Source organism: Nicotiana tabacum, chromosome 5 (genome assembly GCF_000715075.1).
Source record: "Nicotiana tabacum cultivar K326 chromosome 5, ASM71507v2, whole genome shotgun sequence".
In the NCBI taxonomy this organism is placed as follows: domain Eukaryota; kingdom Viridiplantae; phylum Streptophyta; class Magnoliopsida; order Solanales; family Solanaceae; genus Nicotiana; species Nicotiana tabacum.
The window spans coordinates 130900318-130909736 of NC_134084.1; the positions used below are offsets into that span (position 1 = coordinate 130900318).

At 35.9% G+C, this 9419-nt stretch overlaps 1 pseudogene; it reads left to right on the forward strand.

Annotated features, from left to right (window-relative positions):
* Positions 1 to 200: 200 nt before the first annotated feature.
* On the forward strand, positions 201 to 883 carry LOC142181234 (NDR1/HIN1-like protein 10; annotated as a pseudogene).
* Positions 884 to 9419: the final 8536 nt, after the last annotated feature.

Below are 9419 nucleotides of genomic sequence, written 5' to 3' on the forward strand. Positions count from 1 at the left end.
TCACACACAAATAACATACACACATTAAACCAAAGACTGAACAAACACCTATATATATTCCTCTCCTCTGATCAACAAAGAATATATCATTTCATCTCTACTATTGTAGCCTATAGTACACCAAAGGAACAAAGAAATACTATAGTCGGTAACTAATTTTTCATTCTTGATGGCAGAATCCCACTTGAACGGAGCCTATTATGGACCCTCCATTCCGCCACGGTCGAAAACCTACCACCGCCATGGCCGTGGCAGCAGCTGCAACCCATGTAGCTGTCTCTTCGACTGCCTCTGCAATTGTTTTTTCAAAATTATCTTCACCCTTCTGATCATCCTCGGAGTCATTGCATTAGTACTCTGGCTCGTTCTTCGTCCTAACAAAGTAAAATTCTACGTGACCGATGCTACATTGACTCAGTTCGATTTGTCCAACACAAACAACACTGTTCACTATGATCTTGCTCTCAATATGACTATTAGAAACCCAAACAAGCGTATTGGAATTTACTACGATGCGATTGAAGCTAGAGCTATGTATCAAGGGGAGAGATTTGCCAGTACGAATTTGGAACCATTTTATCAGGGTCACAAGAATACTAGCAGCTTGCATCCGGTGTTCAAAGGTCAGAGCTTGGTTCTATTGGGAGACAGAGAGAAATCCAATTATGATAATGAGAAGAATTTAGGGGTATATGAGATGGAAGTGAAGCTTTACATGCGTATAAGGCTTAAGGCTGGTTGGATCAAAACACACAAAATTAAGCCAAAGATTGAGTGTGATTTTAAGGTTCCTCTGGAGACTAATGGCAGATCATCATCTGCTAATTTTGAGGAAACCAGATGCCATCTTGATTGGTAGTTTTCTTCTATTTTGGCACCATTAGTGATCGTCTTCACATTTCGATGGAGCTTGTTTCTGTTTCTTCATTTTTGTTTTTTTATATATTTGGATTTGTTGTATTTTCTGATCCATTCTTTGGTTATTAGCAAATATTCTTGATTATGGGATTTCTATCCCTTTTGTTTTCCGGCGTTTAGTTTTCATTGATATACATGCATGCTACCATCTTGTTATATTTGGATATGGTTGTACATAAATAAATAATGAGTTCCCATATATTTTTGCTGATTTTCCTTATTCCAGAAATTCTTTTTAGTTTTTATCACGAGGATACTTCAGTTTGTTTATTTAGTTTAGAAGTTGATTAGAGTGTACGGGCCACGGGGGCAGGTATGCTAAGAAGATACTAACTCCAATTTGTTATGTTGTTAAATAAAAAGTTGACGTTTTCCATTTACAAAGAGAATATAAAGTAAACGCCAAGTTGCACGTTGGATAGATAACTATATACTTATATTGGTCCCTCGAATTGGCAATTTGTTTCTCTTGGAGTTCAATAATTTGAAAATTCAGCTCTCTATTTCCCTCTGGGTGAATATGTTGCTAAAAATTAAACACTCTAGATCTCTCTCCTACTCCTTTTTATTTTTATTTTTTATAATAATAGTGTCTGAAACAGATTGTGCGTACCTCAACTAGTTATACCGGCTACTTACAATTTCCTCCTAACATATGTAAAATTTGAACTTGAGACCTCATAAATTCTCTCACTACTCATTCTTCCTTGTAATATTTTTTTAATAAAATTGCCCAGACAACCGTCTAGGTTGTGTTGTATTCAAAACAGCGTAAGAGGGAGGTTAGACCTGACCTCACAAAATACAACAACGGTGATGCAATCACCCCAAAAGAAGGACATGAAGTTCATATATATACACCCTCCTTCCTAAGACCTATGAACAAAATTAGCTAACAAAGAAATTAGATTTTTCATACTTTGTCCTTATACTAGGAAGTTGCCATTTATCAAGGAGAAAGAGTTCTTTTGCATTGCTAGGCAAATCTTGAAGTGAATGATACACCCTTCTCTGATTTGTGGTTGTAGCCAATTTAGCAAGACAATCTGCTACCTGATTTCTCTCTCTGAATCAGTGCCTGACCGTAGCTTTAGTTTGTTTAATAATGAGGGAGGCTCTGTCTATAACCTTTTTAATCTTCATGTTGTTAGGATTTCCATCCGTGAGCATATCCACTATGATCTTTGAGTCGAGTTCGATATAGAAATTAGTGTACCCATTATGACTACACCATTCCCCTCCAAACTCTGTTGCTTTAGCCTCTGCCATGGTATTATCATCACAGCTGATAGGAATAGAAAAAGCCGTAATAAGTTCCCCTTGACTGTTCCTGACCACCCCTCCGATGCCTACCTTAATACTTTCTTTGCAAAAGCTTCCATCCGTATTAACTTTGACAGTGCCAGGTAGAGGAGACTCCCATGTAACTTGTATCCATTTCTGAGATGGTCTGAGTCTCTCGACCTTATCACATAATAGGGGCCATTCTATCTGAGTGTAGTCACCTGGTACCATGTTGGAGATAGCCACTTTCAATGTCCATGTGATTTGGTGTCTCATCGAGTTCAGCTGAAACTTCTTCTGTTTTCCATATCTGCATGCATTTCTTTGTTTCCACAGTTCCCATCATATGATTGTGGGGGCTATCTGAAGCATTTGATTGTGCACTTTATTGTTGGTCGTTGTCTCCCAACATCTTTTGAAGGTAGCAATAATAGGCTCATGCTGATGTTTGATTCCAAACGCATTTCCTATGTTGTTCCATATGAAGATGGCAGCTTCACTACTATTAAAGATATGTTGGACTATTTTTACCTACACAGAAGAACAACAAGAACATCTGGAAATAATATTAGTACCAAGCCTACAAATAACATCATCAAAAAATAGTCTATTTTGAAAATTCTCTAAGAGATAGAGGACATTTTAAAGGGGAGAGAATTATGCCAGATTTTGTTTATGAAGATATTCTTCTGTTTCTTGAATCTAATAGAATGCCATGCTGAGTTAGAAGAAAATCTCCCATCATTAGAAGTAGTCCAAACAGGGAAATCATCCTCATTTGCGTCTCCTATATCCAGTTGAGCAATACTATCCATAATATGCACGGGGAGAACATCGTTTAGTTTGACAATATTTCATTCTCTATTAATTATGAAGTCTTTCACATGTACTTTAAAAGATCTCCCACTACCTTTTAATATGTTGGCCAATGCACCTTTACCTGTCCAGTTATCCCACCAAAAGCTACAATTACCTTTCTGTATTTCCCATATAATATTTTCCTCGGCTTTGTCTCTGATTTTGAGCATGTTTCTCCAAATATGAGAATCAGTAGGATTTGGCTTTTTGTTCACTGGATGGGCTCTTTTGCAATATTTATTCTTGAAAAAGTTGGTCCATAGGGAAGGATGAGTTCTGAATCTCCACCATCTTTTAATGCTAAGTATATCTATGATATCCTCCATTTTTCTGACATCAGCTCCTCCCTCATCTTGGGAGAGACAAAGATTATTCCATGAAGACCAATGATATTTGTTTTTACCTTCATTTGTACCCCAGAAGAAGTTTGCAAAGTGTTTCTCCATGAGCTTAATAATTCCTTTAGGAGGGTTCATAGCAGATAGGATGTATGTGGGGAGGGATTGTAAGATATGTTTAATCAAAATCATTCTCCCTCCAGAGGACGTCATATTGGATTGTCATCCACTAAGTTTCTTGACCACCTTAGAGAGCATACCGTAAAAAAGATTGCCAGTATTTCTCCCAAAATAAATGGGGCATCCCGGATAAGAGAAAGGGAAAGGCTTATCCATATAGCCTGTAGCATTCTTAATTCTATTGATTCTTGCAGCACAAGTATGAGGGGCTGTAATAAAGAAGCTCTTATCATTGCTAACTTTCTGCCTAGAAGCCTTTTCATACCTGTCAATAGCCTTTTTAATTAACTTGAGAGTCATGTTGTTTCCACCACATAATATAACAATATCATCAGTGTAGGCTAAATGATTGATCATCGGACCTCTCGGATCCATGCTAAAAGGAGTGTAGCCAATAAAATCATTTAGAGCATTTAGAGATCTAGAGAGAACCTCAGCTCCAATAATAAACAGAGAAGGGGATAAGAGATCTCCCTGTTTGAGGCCTTGAGTAGATGTGAAAAAACCTGTTCTAGCCCTATTGATAATGATGGAGTACCATATATCTTGTAGAAGTCCCCAGATTTTATCAATCCAATTTTTAGAGAAACCAAATTTCCTCATAACTGCTATCAGAAAGGTCCAGTAAATTCTATCATAAGCTTTTGCCATGTCAAGTTTTATAATAACATTGCCTCCTCTGTTCTTCTTGTTCACGCCCTGAGCAATCTCTTGAGCTAAAAGGATATTTTCAGTGATCAATCTTCCTTTCACAAAGCCACTTTGATTTCTGATATAAGCTTCCCAAGAATAGGATTCGGCCTTCTGGAAAGGATCTTGGAGATAATTTTGGATGTAAAGTTACTCAAACTAATAGGTCTCAAGTCCGAAAAACTATTAGGGGAGTCAACTTTAGGAATAAGAACTAAACAAGTATGAGAAAAAGATTTAGTGAGCCTTCTGCCATTGAAAACATCTTGAACAAAATCAATGATATCCTCCTTAATGATATCCCAACAGGATTAAAAGAATTTTCTATTATATCCATCCGGCCCTGCTGCACTGTCAGGACTCATGTTGAAAACAACATCTCTAACCTCCTCTGTGTCAGGAATGGCAGTGAAACTTTCATTATCTGCATCAATTACACATTGAGAAATACAGTTGATGATGTCATGATCATTGTAGTGATGATTGATGTTAAAGAACTGTTGAAAGTGATGGCAGCTGCTTTGCCAATATTAGTATCCCCCTCGATCCAGTAGCCTCTATGGTCGTTGATTTTAAAAATTTGCAGCCTTATCCTTCTCCCTCTGATGGTGCTATGGAAGTATTTAGTGTTAGTATCTCCTTCTTCAAACTATTTTATCCTAGCTTTTTGTCTGAGGATGTCATCCTACATTCCCATCCATCTAATATACTCAGCTTGTCCTTTGTTCAGTTCAGTTCTGGTTGTATCATTACTGTTCATAAGATCCATTTGTTCAAGGTCTTTCATTTTATCTTCCCAGTATTGAACTTGGTTGAAAACATTGCCAATGTCGTCTCTGGACCATTGAGTCAGTCTTCTGCTCAACATTGTAAGCTTTTGTTGAAGTCTCCACAGAGAATTCCCACTGACACAATTTCTCCAAACTTCTTCAACTACCCGCAAAAAGTTGATTGATTAGTCTAAAAATTTGAAAACTTGAAGTATTTAGGCCCATACTGGTTAGAGTCCTTGCATTGAATTATAATAGGTCTATGGTCAGAGCCAATTCTAGTCAAGTGGTTGACAATATTATTTTAAAAACTCTATCCAATCTCTTCCATATTCTCCTTCTTGGCTCCCAATTGTTACACCATGTGTATTTTGGATCAACAAAACCCAAGTCCATCATACCACAGTTATCTATGCAATTGCTGAATTCTAGACTTTTGTTCATTCTGTGAGGTCTGTCACCTTTTTTCTCATCGGGATCCAGAATGACATTGAAATCACCTCCAATACACCATGGACTGTTCACATGAAGATTGGTTAACTCAAGACTATTCCACAACTCTCTCCTTTCTTCAGGAGTACATTTAGCATATACTGCTGTGATGTAGAGATCACTGTTGACAGCCCCATAATGCAATTTGATAGTAAGTTGTTGATCATGGTTGCTCAGTATAGTAGTCATGTTGTTGCCTGACCACATGATCCAAATCTGACAATTTGAATTAGAAATACAGTGTTGATAACCAAGGAACCTCCTGCACCTTTCTATTTGATTAGTACTAACAAAAGGTTCCATAATGGCAACTAGTTCCACCTTATAGATGGAGATCAATTTTTTTAGCCTTGATAAGGCTTTTTTGGTATCCACACCCCTAATGTTCCAAAAAATGGCATTTATCATTAAAATAGTTCAGGCTAGCATGAGTGTCCCCCTTTAGGAGGTATAGTATCTTTGCTTTTGGTCTTTTGTTCTTTTTTCCTTTTTTTTTCTTTGGACCATATGATCTGGAAGACTCATCTTTTGAATCAGTTTGTATGTGGTCTTCAGGAATCATGACTGTCACCCTATTAGGAGATGTCACCTCTATTTGTTGACTAGTCACATATCTATCTTGTTTTGATTTGGCTTCCATATTGAGATCAACTACCATCTCAATCCCAAGAAGATTTCGAATTTCAGAAGGCACACTAGTTGATTCATTGACATAATCACTTATGTTTAACGCACTCTTTTGCATTTTTTTTGTTTTCAGTATCGTTCTTCACATTCTGACTAACATTTTCTCGGATGAACTTCTGCTTATCTTCTTTTGTAGCTCTATTTTCATTATCCTCTTTCATATCCCTGTGTATCCTAGTTCTCGAAGACAACTGCTCACTGACAGCCTTAGTTTGGTCGTTAACAGCCTTAACATGATTGTTGGATGCCTTAGCTTGATCTTTCTGCTCATCTTCCTTAGGCTGCCCTTGAGCATTCACAACATTTTCAATGGTACTGTTCTGGTTCAGGTTTTGAAGGGCCAAATTTAATTCTTTGTTATATTTCTTCCTCCTTCTAGGAGCCAAACTTAACTCTTTGTTATGTTTCTTCCTCCTTGTAATATAATTATTATTCAGCATAATTCCAAAGTGTTGAATTTCTAAAAAAGGTTTCTAGGCTGATCTTGGTAATAATTTTTCTATATATGTTTTGTTTTTAATTTGGGATGTTTAACACATTACCCCACCCTTCTAAATTGTGCAGGAATGGATAAAAAGATCCAGAATATTGATTATTCAAGAGATAAGTTAGGCCTCATTTTGTTTGTACTTAATAGAGGTCTGAATCTTAATCATTCAGATCTCAGACATTAAGTGCGTTTATTTTTAAAGTCTGAATCTTAATTATTCAGATCTTAATCATTAAGTGTGTTTGTTTTTTTACTTCACAACCACTGAATAGATCTGTATGATTAAAATCTATAACAAAGACTTAATTTCATTAAGATGATATCACATATTTATTATTAAATGCCACCACCACCTACTATTATCAACTACCACCATGCCACCACCATACTCCATCACCACCACCACCACTACGCCACTATTATCCTCAATCATAGCTGCCACCATTATCGATCATCACCACCCACCATCCCACCACTCCGATCACCATCATTCTCACCCACAATCAACACTCATCCACCTCAACTACCACAACTAACCATCCCATCACCATCAACAATCACAGCCAGCACCGCCTATCATTATAACCTACCACCACCAATCCACCACCTTCCTCAATCAAAATTAGTACCACCACCCGCCATTATTAACTATCACCACCCACCACCACCATTATTAACTATCACCACCCAACACCACCATCCTCAATCATAATCGCCACCACTGCCAATCACTACTAGCTACTAGCTATTAGCATGAACCACCATCATCAACCAAAACTACTACCAACCACTGTCTCTAATCGGCATTCACCCGTTAGCCATCACCACCAACAACTATCATATTTTAAAAAACAATATATTTTATTGATAGAATATTAGATTAGTTAGTATTCATTTGAATTTCATGTTTATTAATTTTGAAATAAAATAAATTTTATACATTTAGATGTTAAAAATCAAACATTCTTAATTTTTAGTATTCAGATCTTAATACACATCTTAATATATTCAGATATGTATTCAGATTCAGATGTGTTAATCTTAATGCACATCTTGATGTTCAGATGTAGATTCAGATTCAGACGTCTTAATCTTAAAAAAAACAAATGAAGCCTTAGATGATCTCCCTAATAAGATTAGCATGCATGGAGCCGCTCAAAAAACCTATACTTGGTCCCTTAGTAGGAAGTAAACATGTTGATTTTTCTCTATTAGGTTCTCAAATAGCCTACTACTTTAATCTCCTTGATATATACGTGTTCGAATCATTTTAACACTCAAGGGTCGTTTGGTAGGATGCATTAGATAAAATAATGCATGCATTAGCTTTGTATATTAATAATACCTTGTTTGGTAGATATTTTGAACCTATGCATTAGTTATGCAAGCATTAGTTATACATTCTATTTGGTATTATCCTATGTATAACTAATGCATAAAAAACCATGGTATTAGCAATGCAATGGTTTTTAATGCATGCAATAGCTTAGTTAAAGACAAAATTGTCCTTCAAAATTTATGCTTGATTAAAATGTGCTAGTTATTATATTAATGCAACTTTATAATAATCCAAATAGTGAGAAATAAAATTATATCTCTAGTAAATAAATAAATACTTAGTATATTTCTTTTTTAATAAATAAATATTTAGTTCTATATTACAATATAGGTAGACAAATCAAATAATTTTTTTAACTTTTTCATATAAAAATATTTCTCAACATATGTTTCTTTTAAAAAGTTAGAGTGATGGACTGGTTTTGAGGATATTTTTGTAAACAAACAATTCTTTTTAGAAATTGTGCAATATTTTAATACATCAAATCAAACAATGGATAAGAAATATACCAGCATAACTAATGCAAACATAATTAATACCAGCATTACTAATACACCATATTCACTATTATTCTTATACACCCTACCAAACGATAGAGTTACCTCTTAAGGTCAGCTTCTTTGTCTGTTAGTGATGTAATTCATTGGTTTTCAAAGCCAAAGAAACCATATGGCATTTTGGTATAAGATCAATTAATGACTAGTGGCATTGTGTTTTCTTCAATGCCCATATGATGTAGATCGGTGAATGTGACTAGTCGATAGCCATTTACGAAAATGACTGTCCTGAATTGCGACCAGCTGCTGCCAAATTTCTTTTTCTTCCTTAAAACAAAACGAAGGAGCTGGAATTTTTTATAAAAAATCAAACTGGACAATTTTCTTCACATTGTTCATTTGAGAAAAAAAAACGCTTTTAGCAACAAAAAAAGAAAATACTATTGGCCAAAAAAAAGGGCCAAACATACTATCATTTTACTTCGAATTGAATTTATAATGGTTGCAAAATCAGAATAAGTCCTATATGTATAATCAGTTAAAATCAAAAGAAATCTTACCTTACCAGGGATCGGCGGTAGTGGTCCGATAATATCCATTCCCCACTTCATGAACGGCCATGGTGACAAAATTGAGTGCAATGGCTCTGGGGGTTAATGTACCAATGATGCGTAGCGTTGACATTTGTCACATTTTTGAACATAAGATTTGGCGTCTTGTTTCATCCGGGGCCAATAGTATCCTACCTTTATTAATTTTAGTACTAAGAAATCTGCGCCTAAGTGATTTCCGCAGATCCTTTCGTGGACTTCTCGCATAACATAGTTAGCTTTAGAGGCTTCGAAATATTGGGCCAGCGGCACTTGGAAAGATTTT